Source organism: Aotus nancymaae, unplaced genomic scaffold (assembly GCF_030222135.1).
Source record: "Aotus nancymaae isolate 86718 unplaced genomic scaffold, 86718_ANA_hifiasm-v0.15.2.pri h1tg000010l, whole genome shotgun sequence".
NCBI lineage: Eukaryota > Metazoa > Chordata > Mammalia > Primates > Aotidae > Aotus > Aotus nancymaae.
The window spans coordinates 73,639,727-73,654,217 of record NW_026988421.1 but is presented as its reverse complement, the minus strand read 5'-3'; the positions used below and the strand labels follow the sequence as shown (position 1 = coordinate 73,654,217).

General features: G+C 37.5%; 1 protein-coding gene across 8 annotated transcripts in view; it reads right to left on the bottom strand.

The window, feature by feature from the left end:
* The window catches only part of NRG3 (neuregulin 3), a 1,106,210-nt gene that overhangs the window by 605,496 nt on the left and 486,223 nt on the right, over positions 1-14,491 (bottom strand). The window lies entirely within an intron of this gene.

Genomic DNA, 14,491 nt, shown 5'->3' with positions numbered 1-14,491 from the left:
GGGACAAACACCAGTTATCCAGCCCAAACCTTATAATAGCAAATGTGATGTATAAAATACTCCTGTTGTAATAGAAATCTGTGAAACAGTTGGTTTATAAAACTATCGTGGATGAGATGGGCATGGGATGAAGTTGTGTTGCAGGTACTAGAGATTCTTATTTGGTAGGTATGTGAACTAGTAGGTAACTAGAAGAGTTAAACAGGTTTCCATAAGCTTCACAGACATATTTGCAAGGGTATGCAGGAAAGCTTGCCCTAGCATAATTGCTGAGTTGCATGGAGTTGGAGGGTGTATAATAGTGGCAGAATTACGAAAGTACCTCTGGGATGGGAATAAGGGTCCTATTGTGAGCTGAGCAGCAAGGCTTAGTTCCTCACTGCTGCAAGTGTGGGCTGTGGATCCGCAGCACAGGCATCACATGGGACCTTGGTGGAAACACAGAATCCCAGGCCCCACCCCAGACCTACTACTGTACCTTAACCTGCAGTTGATCCCCACAGGATTCATATACTCACTAGAGTTTGAGAAACACTAGTCTTATTCACTGTTTCCCAAATTGGTCTCAATAATGAATGCATGATTATTGAGTCCCAGTTGATACCTAAATTAGAATCTTCAGAGAAAGATCTTGAGAATCTATATTTTAAACCATTGCCTTTGGTGATTCTTATAATAAAGCAAATTTGACAAGATTGGAGGATCAGGAGCTTTACAGTCAGGCAGAACTGAGACAGGCAATCAGTCCTCCTATCTACCGGTGGGCATCTTTGAGGAAGCGACCTTCTCTCCAGAGCCTCCTTCTTGTCATGTATCAAATGTGGATACAACATTTCTTTGCATATTCAACACGAACACAAGGTGGGCAGTTACGAAGCAGTGTAGAAAGGGTGTGAGCGTCTGCCTTGTGCTTAGGAGGTTTGAAATAGAAGATTGATATTAACATTTCTGTCTCCTCTTTAAATGCCTCAATTTTGTCCTCTAAAAATGAGGGTGGTAGGTATTTAGGGTATTTTTCATTGATTCATTTTATCTTTACTGAGGAGGTGGTAGGTTCTGGAAGCAAAGATGAACTCAGAGCCTAGTGGGAGAATCAGGTAGATGAACAGAAACATTACAATAGATACAGAGGCTTTGTTCACAAACGAATCATTTCATACATCCAGATAATGTTTTGGTTAGCTGGTAGGGGGAAGAGATCAAAGCTACTATTTAATATCATTAAAATAATCATTATTTCTTTCACATATGCTAACCCAGGCAGAAAGGAAAGAGCTTTCTAGTGCACTGAAAATAAAACCTTGTCAAAGAAAATAAGGCTTCCATGTGACTCTGATTGTGACTGTAAATTAGCGCAGGAGAACACCCCAAACTGTGGCAAAATTATGACCTTATTTAAAGTGGATGCTTTATCAGCTCATCTTTTCTGCCAATTCTTTCCAACCTCATGTTTTTCACTCTCCCTTGTCCTATTATTAGCCTCTATTTCATAACTGCTGCAGAATGTTTTTCCTCCAGCAGTGGAGCTACCAACTGATACACAAACCTGAGCCTCAAAGCTGAAAGCTGAGAGTTCCTAACTGAATTTCTGCCCTTCCGGAGCACAGGGTCATTGGGATCCACTCGCTGTCAGATGACTTCGGGGAGGCCAGGCTTTAAGCATGCTGGCCTCTTGGCATTATCTTTGTCTCTCACACCCGCATCTCCAAGCATCCCGTCTGCCCTAAGCCTGGGGTCTGTTTGTTTAATGGTCTACTGCTGAATTAATAACTACTTTCTCTGATGTTAGCTATTAACTTTATTTTGGATTTGTTTACATCAGAAGGTAGTATTTGAGAAACTAGAAAGCCACCCTGTTTCAGGAACTCTTACAAACTTTCTTTCTCTGATCTCGCTATGTATGTGTTGCTTTATGTGCCAATATGCTAACCTGCTGCCTGACCCATAACAAGGTATATCCTTTACAGTTACCTTACTTTCACCCCATGTGAGCCTCGCAGCAGCTAAGTCAGATAAAAGAAATACTACCTAGGAAAATGTAGCACATTTTCACTTGAATGTGCCAGTAAGTATCCCTAAAGTTTCATTATTCAACAATGATCAGTAGTAAACAGGTCAACACATCCTTGAATGGATGTGTTTAATTCCTTAGGAAAATTTTAGGACTGAAAAATCATTTCGTTAATCTAAAATGTTAATACAGGCCAGGTGCAGTAGCTCACTCCTGTAATTCCAGTACTTTGGGAGGCCAAGGTGAGCATATCACTTGAGGACTGGAGTTCAAGACCAGCCTGGCCAACATGGCGAAACTCCTCTGTCTCTACTAAAAATACAAAAATTCGCTGAGCATGGTGACACATGCCTGTAATCCCAGCTACTCAGGAAGGTGAGGCAAGAGAACTGCTTGAGCCAGGGAGGTGATGCAGTGAGCCAGGATTGCCCCACTGCACTTTGGCCTGGGCAATAAAGCAAGGCTTTCTATCAAAATAAATAAATAACATGTTAATACAATTAAGTTTTGATTATAACTATAAAAATATCTTTGCAAATATCTCATATATGTAGATAAAACTTATACATTAATTTTGAATTTTAAAAACCTTAATTTTAAAATTTAATCAGTGTGATACTTATTAGGCTTGAAGAATCATACTCTTCTCTACACTTTCCATTTAGACAAATTCAGAGCTTGAGTGAAATAAATTAAAAATGTCATCATCTTCTGATATGCTTGTGAGAACCATCTGGACATGAGAGAAAAAATAATCCAGAAAGGAAGGGACCAATTGCATCAAAAATTTATGATATGAAGCTGAATACTTCTAATTGCATCTAAAGTAATTTTGAAATTTCCCTCCCCCTTGGATTTAAAGAGAAACTTCTCCAATAGCAGCTCAACTCTCCAAGCCTTTGTTGGCCAGCAAGAGTAGGCTTCCAAATGAGAAATCAAAAGGCTCTTCTTTCCAAATGCAAATTAATGTGTTTCCTCCTCTCTGAAGCACTCCCTGGCTTCATGAGAATTGATTTTTGGAATCTTCAATGCATATATGAGTGCTATGATTTGGATATGGTTTGTTTGTCTCCACCTAATCTCATGTTGAAATTTGATCCCCAGTGTGTGGGTATTGGGAGGTGAGACCTATTGAGAGGTATTTGAGTCATGAGAGCAAATCTCTCATTAATAGATTGATGCCTTCCCTCAGAGGAGAGTGAGTTCTCACTCTTTAGTGCCCAACAGAACTGCGTGTTGAAAAGAGTCTTGCACCTGGTCATTGGTTCCCTCTTTCCTTGTGTGATTTCTGCACACACTGCTCCCCTTCACCTTCCTCCAGGAGTCAGTGCACCCTGAGACCTTCACCAAATGCAGATGCCCAATCCTGAACCTCCCAACCATTAGAATCACAAGCCAAAGAAACTTTCTTTTCTATATAAATTACCCAGCCTCAGGTATTCCTTTACAGCAACACAAAACCGACTGAGACAATGAGCATAGCTCATATCTATCACAGAACTTGTCATATTGAATTGAACTAGAAAATACCCATCTCAACCCCTCTCTTATGAGTTTTTCTGAGAACATTCATCACTATATTCTCACCACTTTACAGTGGACTTGGAACATTGAAAATGCTTAATAAACATTGGCAGAATGATAAAAGAATGTTTTAAATTCCCATTTCTTTCTGAGTGTACATAAAATAGAACAAAAAGTGCCATTCTATAGCACGCACATATGTCATGTATATTTCTAAAAATATATTCCCCAAACCAGGTGTAATACTTTCATTTATTTTATTCCTTTAACTTTATCCTTAATTTCTTATTTGATAAAATGTGTATGAGGGATTTTATATACTTGAGGAAGATATTTTTCTCAGTTTACCAGCCTAGAATGCGTGTCCCCATTATTCCAAGTATGAGCTTCACTGCCCAGTATGGCCAGGGTCTGCCCATTGTGGTCCCTTTCACACTAGATTCTTCCCAGTGCTCTTACATCAAGTTATTTACAGGAAGGAACTTTTGGTCTCATTTGCCACCGAATCTCTGTGTCTTGCATAATGTCAGATACCTGACTGTATGTATATGCATGTGTGTGAACATGTGTATGTGTGGGGCAGATTTTGTTTTAAGCTGCCTCTAGTAGAAATATTTTCCTGATATTCATAAAACCACCAGAATAGCTGTGCTCTTTAAAAAAATAAACAGATTTGTAGACATCCATTCCAAGATAAACTTTGGAAACACTGTCTTTGGCTTTTTTCCATAAAACAAGGAATGCTTAGTCCTCCTGTCAATTTTTTCGTTTTCTCAAGTAATATGCAGGTACATAGGTAACTAAATAAAATAGTAGTTGGATGTTAGCATCGAGTCCCACAGAGTTGGGGTACAGTGAAGGGAATGAGTTCTAGGACACTCTGTTCTACCTTATTGATACAGACAGGAAATGGAAAAATAGTGGGTAGAAGAGGGTGGTTCCCTGGTAAAGGCCCCACCTTTATGCCTGGATACCCGCGGTCACAAATGAAAATAGGCATTTCTGTTTCATACCCAAAAAGTTGCCTTTTAGCTCACCATGCCCCTATCCTGCCCTCATATAAACCCTGAACCCCAAGCTCCAGAGCAGACCAGCAGACCAGCAATGGTGGAATGACAGGACAAAGAGAGAAGATGTCTGGACACCAAGGGGAGTTCAGCAGGGGGTGGTTGGAGGAGTCTGACCACTGAGCAGTCCCAGTTCAGGGGAAGATCATTTTCCCAATCCATCCCCACTTCCAGTTCCCCATTCATCTCTCTGAGAGCCACCTCCACCACTCAGTAAAACTTTGCACTCATCCTTCAAGCCTGCATGTGATCCAATTCTTTTGGGCCACTGGGCAAGAGCTTGGGATACAGAAGGCTGTCACACTGGTCCTCTGCCCTTGAGATAAGGGCAGATTAATACCACCTAGCTGATTAACACTCAAGCCATCTGCAGACAGCAAAACTGAAAGAGCTTTGTAACATGGAGGGTTGCAGGCATCCACCTCTAGACACTACTGTGGAGCCACAGCACTTGCCCCAGCCTCTGCACTGCTTGTCTGTCTACATGCTCCCACTTCCTTCAGGGGTTTCAGCTGTGGGGAGACCAAACAGGCAAGCCACACCCCTATCATACATCAGGGAACTCTCCCATTTCATTATCATCCAAAGCTTGCTAGTACTTCGTGACTCAGAAGACTCTCAGCTGATTTCTGGGAAGTGTGGATAACAATACAGAGGTTGTACATTCTCATGAAAATTATATTAAGAAAAATCCACATAGTATATGATAGTCTTGCTTTTCTACAAATATGAGTGTCATCAAATTATAAATAGGGTAACTATATGTCATACTCATCATGGAATATCCTTGGATTGTGCTTATTTTACTGAGAAAGTTATTAAAACTTCCCATTGTGCCTGAAAAGTTTTGGGAGCTAAGCCAGGCACAGTGGTTCACACCTATAATCCCAGCACTTTGGGAAGCCAAGGCAGGAGGATCACTCGAGGCCAGGAGTTTGTGACCAGCCTGGGCAACATAGTGAGACCCCACTGGTACGAAAACTTTTTAAAAATTAGCCAGGCATGATGGTGTGCACCTGTAGTCCCAGAGACTTGGGAGGCTGAGGAAGGAGGATCACTTGAGCCCTGGAGTCTGAGGCTGCAGTGAGTCATGATTGTACCACAGCACTCCATCCTGAGCAATAGAGCAAAAGAGCAATACTCTTATCTCTAAGAGTAAATAGTGTATATAAAGCCAGAGTTTAAACATCTTATTTTCATGCATTTTGAATTCCTGAACCACTGGGACAATAAAGAAGCAAGTTTAGTTTGGAGGCTAAGCATGTAGAACCTGGTGTCAACCTGTCTAGTCTGGTACAAACACTGGCATTTTGGTTTATGCATAAAAATTGTGATTTGGCCCTAAATGATGCTCAGACCAAAGTGAATTGGAAAGAAATAGCATGTTCAGGAACCCGCTGCCTGAAGCTGTGAAATTTAGGCTGGAGCAAGAATCCTCTCAATATCCCCAGAGATGGGCAGACAACAGAGGATCACAGCAAATTCCCTCACTGCCTCGGCAGAGTCTATAGAACAGCTGAGCCATCTTTATACTGTTTTGAGAAGGTTTTACTGAAATATTTGCCCAAGAAGCTTGCACAGCAGTGTCTGTGGTACCAGTTAATGTTCACATTTGTAGTGATAGATCATCTCTGGCTAAAATAATATTTATGGATATGTTCTTAATTTTTGGAAGTGCATCTAAAGGGTCGACAGCAGGAATGCCCTAAACGGTAGGGGGGAAAGGGTGTTTTACCTGTATTTTTTCTTCAGAAACTGTCAAAAGGAAGCATTCCCCTAACAAAAGGTGGCCTCCTATTTCTGCTTGTCTTTTAAGTTTACAACTTGAATAACTACAATGATCCTTGATTCTAAAATGTATTCTTGCACAAGATCCAGTATTATGTTGTATTAAATAATGTATCTGTGCCTGTTTTCTTTTATTCCCATTGGTGAATCTAAATTGTACTCTGTGCACGAGGCTCACTGTGCTGGGAGACTCTGAGTACCTATCAAGGAGCTCTGACACCAGTTCTTTGATCTGTCAACAAAGTTGTGCAGATAAAATAACAAAACCTCTAACTTACTATATTATACTCCATTTACCATAAATTCACTGTGTTTACTCAATACCAGGCACCTCTACTTTACCTACATCAAGCCTCAAAGAATCCTGGAAAGTCATAATATTATTTTTCCCACTTAACAGATGAGAAAACTGAATCACAGAGAATATCCATAATTTTCTTTTTTTTTTTTAGCTGAAGTCTCACTCTGTCACCCAGGCTGGAGTGCAGTGGCACTATCTCGGTTCACTGCAACTTTGCGATCTTCACCTTCTGGGTTCAAGTGATTCTTATGCATCAGCCTCCCAAGTAGCTGTGATTACAGGCAGGCACCACCACGCATGGCTAATTTTTTTGTGTTTTTAGTGAAGATGGGGTTTTACCATGTTGCCCAGGCTGGTCTTCCAACTCCTCATGTCAGGTGATCTACCAACCTCAGCCTCCCAAAGTTCTGTGATTACAGGTGTGAGCCACCATGTTCGATTAAGAATATGTATAATTTGTCTACTAGGAGCAGTGGAGCATTGAGTCCAACCAGCCAGAAAAAATAAGAATTATTAGGAAAAGCAGAAGACAAAAAGACAGCACTTTTTAAAGAATCTGCAAGGAAATAAAAATATTTTTATTTATTCTTTTAAAATTAAATATTTTAAAGACACCATTATATAGTGAAATCTTCTTTAAATAATCAGACTGGTACAAAGAAAGTTTGATAAAATTCTATATAAATTCTGGAGTCTATTGGCTATAAAAACACTCCAGTAATTTTCAAGGTGCTTTAGTTGCTAGCATTCTCATTATAAGGGATAAGAAACAGACCAAAATCAATTAGGTAATTTTAGGCTTCGCATAGTTACAATACCTTGCATTTATATGGCATTTTACAACTTCCAGTTGACATTCACATATATTATGGTTCAATGACTGCCAGGAAGGACAGTTATCATCATCCCCATTTTACAGGTGGTAAATAAATCATCATGGGAGCAAACAAAAAGAGTGTGTATGTCTGTGTGTGTGTATGAGACTGAATACTTACACATAAACAAGTATTAAGCCTTACAAAGGAGAGCAGCTAAAAGCTACATATCCAAAGCAATGTAATAACTGCCAGAGATCTGACACTATCCAGGTAGAGTTGAACATGCCTTGATTACCTTGGGTTCCATATTTGCTGCTAACATACCCCACATTTAAAAATATTCTGCTTTTATTATTTTCTGCAGGCTTTCATAAATCAGATTGTTTTTATCTTATGCCATTAAGAATTGATTTTAGTACCTACATATTTTAAACACTGAAGTATACAGATAGCCAAACTTTCAGAAAACTATTTTGCGAAAGACTTAAGAAAAAAGTAAACCACTTCATTTTTTTAATCATATATTTTCCACAAGTAAAATCTATAATTCTCAGTGTGTACATTTTCACATGGAAGTGTATTTTTCTTTTCTGCAAAAAACTCAACAGGCTATTGTACTATTTCACAGAACTGTGAAATCAACATCAATGGCATGTTAATGACACAATTATGACCAGTTACATTGATTAAATAGGAAAAGAAAAACAATATTTCCTTTAAATCTATGAAGAGTCATTAAGAAAAAAAACTGGGAAAAACAAGAAATGCTTGCAGAATGTAACAAATAATAGAAAATTCCTAATTTGTCAAAATATCAAAACTAGCAACAGGGATTCCGAATCCTGAGATTATACAGTACACAGGAATTCTCTGGCATGCCACTTCCCACTTGTAAACCAAAGTCTCCTATTAATTAAATAAGGCAGATGATACCTGTACAATTTCTCTCACAAGATTTCTGCAACATGCTTTTCCTTGGCTTCAATATGAGCATAAAGGAGAAAGAAGAAAGAGCTAACATATACATACATAGTATGTATTATGCATTCATTGTTTTCTCTATGTTGCTTTCAATTCCTGCATCAACCTTTTAGGGCAAGTATTAGACTATCTGAAACAAAATTAAGTAGCGTAGGTTCTGATTAAATGACTTGCAAAAAACCACAGAGCCAATAGAAAGCTGAGTAGAACTTTGACCTCAGGTCTCTCAGCTTTCAACACTCACATTTGCCTCCTGTATATCTTACCCCAACTCACACAAGGAAAGTATTTTAAATAAACAAATTTGTGTCAATTCTTGGATACAAAAGCAAACCCAAATCATAATGACCTCCTTAGAAAACACCATTTCCTTCTTCTTTTCACAGAAGAAAACATAAGGTAATCTTAGGCTAATAACTAAATCCCAATCACAGAAAAAAACATTAAAATAAGGTAATCTTTGGCTAATAACTAAATGATGTGTTGATTGGATGTGCTTTTCTGGTCTTTTGCATGATACTTAAATAAGCCTTTAAGTATACCAGCTGGGCTGTAATACAAAGAGGTCAAACTAGAAGAGGTAAGCCACTACTTAAGCATCATGGAATTACAAAATTACATTCATTGTGCTCTTTGTTTGCTTGCTTGGTGAATTTATAAAACAATCATGACAAACTATGTCCACAGAGAAGAATCATTACAACTTTGCTCATTTCCTCTTGTCAAACTCAATTGGTAGATCACCTGTTATCAACATGGCTATTGCAAATTACTAAAATTATGTTTGGGCTATAGCAAATATTCTCATGAACATTTCTTTGATGAACTTAAAAATTCTTCTAAGGTTCTTCACCTTGTTATTAACACCATTCTGCAGGGACTCTGCTGCTTGGCCTGGACTTATAGCTATTTTAGCCTTCATTCCCTGCTGTCAATGGAGTTCAAGGATGTATGCCAAAACTCCATTTTCATTCTGACTTGCTTAAACCACAGGGAATCATTAGCTGCCGCTCTCAGAGCACTTACTGGAGAACCATTTGATAAAGAGGATCCTCACTGAATGGAAGAGCTAATGGACCTCCAAAGTGACAGAGCAAAGCACCAACTGGGATGGTCCTTTAATTTTATATATTACATCGTAGAAATGTCGTTACACAGTGACCAATCAAATCTGTTAAAATGGAAGCTTTTATTTCAAAATCTCCACAGAGAGAGCCAGTTATAATAGGAAGAAAAAACTATTTTTAGGGTTCCCTTCTCCCTTGCCAATGGCTGCCCCCACTCCCCAACTCTATCAGGATGTTAGTCAGATTGTTACACAGGCCATCAGTCCTGTTACCAACGTATAACCCCGGGCAATGGTTGCTATTGGACTGCCTTATTCTTTTTCTGGCAATTCCGTATTTCAAGTGCTTCAAGTATCTTCAAGTGAATTGCTTGGTTGATTTCCAAAATGGTCACTACAAGTCAAATTCAGCCCAAATGCTATCCTTTCCAAAGTTTTGAAAATCCATTTTTGCAGGAAGGCTGCTGAAAAATTTAATGAGCTTCAATTCAGAAGAGACACATCTCTTTAACTTGAACATGGTCTTAAAACACATTTGGTCCATTCAAATGTGTAGCAATCTTTGCAATTACAATGGCTACCTCTTTTCCCTGTAGTACAATATATTATACATGGCACCATTTCCAAAATTTTTAAAATTTCTAGAAATGGCATGAAAATGAAAAGATCATAGAATACTCTGCTTTTATTCAGACTATTTCGATTCAAAGTGTTTCTGGTGCCTTGTCTTCCTCCTTATCCCGCTTCATTTCTGTAGAGTGTATTGCCCTTTTATTAAATCCAGTGTTTTTAATGTTTTCAAAACATGACTTCAACATGAAAAAGAATTACTATAAAAAGTAACACTGAATTATTAATAAAAGAAGGAGCAGACACATTCAAATAGACCTAATAGTGTTTAATCTGGAAGCACTTAATTGAAAGTTCTCTTATCAGCTTAATAGTGAATTATAATGACCTTGATTTCACAGAGACAGGGTCACTATCTATATTTCTTAATGGAAAGACTACAGGCAAGAGTCAAGTGTCTTAAGCAGGTATTACACAAATGAAATATATGTGTAATATAGAGACCTTAGAAAATTCGCTAATTTGAAAGAAGAAAATAGTTGTAAACTCTTGGCGTTTTTAGTTTTTTTTTCTTCTTTTTTTCAGAATTAGGATTCTACTGTATATTCAAGTTTGAAATTTCATATTGAATTTTTATACATAACATGACATAATGACCATTTAATATTCTCAAAACACTCTGAAAATTCATCTAATGTACAAATGTAGTCTAATTTATATAGACATTTAAATTAATAATTTCAGACTTGTTAAAAATTTTTGCTATTACAGATAAAACTTTAGTGAGCATCCCTACAAATAAATCTTCACAAACATGTCTATAGGGTGGATTCTTAGAAACAGTGTAAGGCTTTTAAAACATACTAAAATATTACCTACAAAAAAATCTTTAACAAAGTACACTCCCTTAAGTAGTATTTGAGGACACGTGTTTTCATAGCCCCCTCACCAAACGGGGTACAGAATTCACTTTTAAAAATCTTTAAATGAAGGATGGGATAAAAAAATACCTAATTTGCATTTATTTGTGAGGCTAATATTTGTTTATTGGTTACTTGTATTTCTCTTTAGGAAGATTATGTTACTCCCCTTTGTCCATTTCCCTATTGAGATTTTATTTTAATGTTACCCTTTGATCTAAAGACTACTTCAGGATTTTAATTCTTTTCCGTATTTGTTATTCAGTTTCCTCATAGTTTGTCTTTTAATTTTGTTTCTGATTTATGATATTCAGATAAAAAGTAATGCTGTGTCAAAGTTGTTAATTTTTGCCTTCCATTGCTTTTATTTGCTCACAAGGTCCTTACAATTGCTAACATAAATAAATATGTAATTTTATCGATTATTTTCCTTAGGCTTTATTTGTTTATTACATTAACTTTTGAAATCATTAGTACACTTTTGATGTAGAAAGAGGTGTCAACATACATTTCTGATTCTATTTACCTCATAGTCAATCATTTATTGAACAATCAGTCCCTCATTTTTCTCTGGTTTATGAAACAATCCTTGTCCTATACTAAGTCCCGCAATACATCAGAATCTGTTTTCACTAATTAGCCTGTGGATGGTCTGTGGCTTTATATTTTGAGGCTGGGCATGATAATCCCAACATTTTAGGAAGCCGAGGCAGGAGGATTGCTTGAGGCCAGGAGTTGGAGAACAACCTGGGCAACTTAGTGAGACCCCATCTCTACACAGAAAAATACAGAAATTATCTGGGCACAGTGGTGAGTGCCTGTAGTTTCAACTACTCAGGAGGCTGGGTAGAGAGGATGGCCTGAGCCCAGGAGATTGAGGCCACAGTGAGCCAAGATCACACCACTGTACTCCAACCTGAGTGACAGAGCAAGACTCCCTCTCAGAAAAGTTTTTTTAAAAATACACACACACACACACACACACACACACACATAAATAATATTTTGAATTTAGGAAAATCAATTTTCTCTATTTATGTCTTTTAAAAATCCTTCTGTCAAGGTATTTTTAGGACTTTGGTATTCCTGCAACATTTTTTATTAAATTGTTTTATAATTTCCAAGTATTGATATCACAAATGTTTCTTGAAGAACTGGAATAAGAAAATTACAAGGAAACAAATGAGTCTGCCTACCTTCAACTCCTCCCTTTTCTGAGATTACTATTGTCTGTTTTTTTAGCATGTACTTTCAGGATTTCTATCACAAATAGTTTGGTAGTTTTGTTCCTATTCTTACTTGAGAAGAAAAAAGAAATGTGTCAGAGCATGGTCTATTTTCGCAACACAGAAAAAATATTTGATGCAGTCTATTATAGGATTGCAATGTTTTTTTAAAAATCTAGGAAATATAATTTTAATTTCTTTCAGCTTTAGATGTCTAATCTTTTGAGACATATAAACTATTGAATAAGCTAGGGTCATGCACAAGCCATTATATTGGTGCTTAGATCTATTAAATGGCATCTTATTTAACTTGAAACAAACTCCAGTAACTACAGTGTCATAAAGATACCCCTGGTAGCATGTTAGTCACTCTGAAGTATTTTGCTTTTTTAAATTTCCTAATGATTAATTATTTTACTTACTCCAAACACATTACAAAGCACTGTGCCATTTAATTTTTAAATTCATTTCTGTATGTATTTATTCAACAGTATCTTAGTGATAGGAGGTGCTCAGTAAACATCTGTTGAATAGGAGAAGAATGACTGAACATACTACTTAAATAGAGTGCTGTACAAAATGGCACATTATTAATAACTACATTGGAATTTTTAGAAGTGGCTGATGTAGGAACATAAGCCTTTTTATTCACAGCAAAGCTTGAGAGATGAATAGCAGGCACATGTGATGTGTGATTTATTCATACACACTAGTAGGAGATTTATAGGCTTCTATTAACCTACTCGAGTTCCAATTTTGTCTTAGGCTAGTCTTTTGTCATGATTAGCTATGTTGTGCATCTGTGTTAAATAACAGGTTGTCTGTACTGAAATATGCAAGAAATATGAAGACAGAAGGCCAAAATTATTATATAAGCACATCATTTCAGTTGAACTGTAGATAAATATCTGCTTATGTGTGTTACAAAAATTAGACATGAACATGCTTATGCACAAAAGCAGATCATTTTTCTTTTATGGACATGAAACTCATTGTTATAGACTGAATTTATCTACAAAAAATAAAATCCCTACATGAAGTAGTTCCTCAGAATGTGACCATATTTGGAAAAAGGTCTTTACAGAAGTAATGAAGTTAAAATAAGGTCATTAGGCTATGCTCTAATCTAATATGGCCGATGTCCTCAGAGGAAATTTAGGAGACACACACCTACAGAGGAAACATGATGAGAACATACATTTCTTTGACCATCTACAAGCCAAGGAGATAGACCTCAAAAGAAATAAACTCTGCTGACACCTTGATCTTCAACTTCTGACCTTCAGGACTGTGAGAAAATAAATTTCTATAGTGAAGCCAACCAGTCTGTAGCACAGCAGTCCTAGCAAATTAATACACTCATGAAGTAATGAAGAATACAGCATGGTCATATGCTGAAAAAGAACAATTACTTTGTTCTCTTGATAGTCACGGTTTTGGAAAAGATGAATCATCTCAGCCTGCATACTGTGGTGGGACCTGATCCGATCCCTCCTCCAGGTAAAACGCCATCAAAGAAAGCCACTGCTTTAGCTAATGCTTCTGATACAGCCCTTCTTCAATTGATTAGGAATTCAAACATAATTTATTGCATTGCTCACTTCCACATGATAATCCCATTAGATTAGCCAAGGTAACTGCAACATGGTTGAGGATCTAAAACAGCTTGCACGCACATCATGCTTTGAAGGTATAGTAGCTCATTCCTGGATTTCCCCTTGACATCTTAATGTCACTTGTGTGTTTCCTATCCATACGTGCCCAGTCACAATAAATATGAGAAAGGAGGAGTGTGGAGAGAAATAATCCTCACTCCCCTTCTTTCTCAACCTAGGTTTGCAGAGCATAGGAACAGGGTGTACATTTTATAACTAGGGCAAATGAAATGGCATTGCCAAAATCGTATGAACACCACATGTTGGGGTGAGGAAAGGTCACAGTTCTATTTGTCCTGGCACAGGACATATGGTAACTTTTACAGAGCCCTCTTACTATACCATGTATCTGTTCTTCCAAACCTGTGCCATTGCCCAGTGTGGCAATACATCTTCCCTGTGGACTAAAGCTGGCTCTTGGAACCAGGCAGCTGCTGCTGGCATGGCATGTTGTAAGTTCGTAACTATAAGATATCCTCTACATTATCTTAGTGAAACAACATGAGAATAGAGTTTTATAATAGTAATAAGAAAAAGTCATAATTTTCCATGCTTCACGATTCA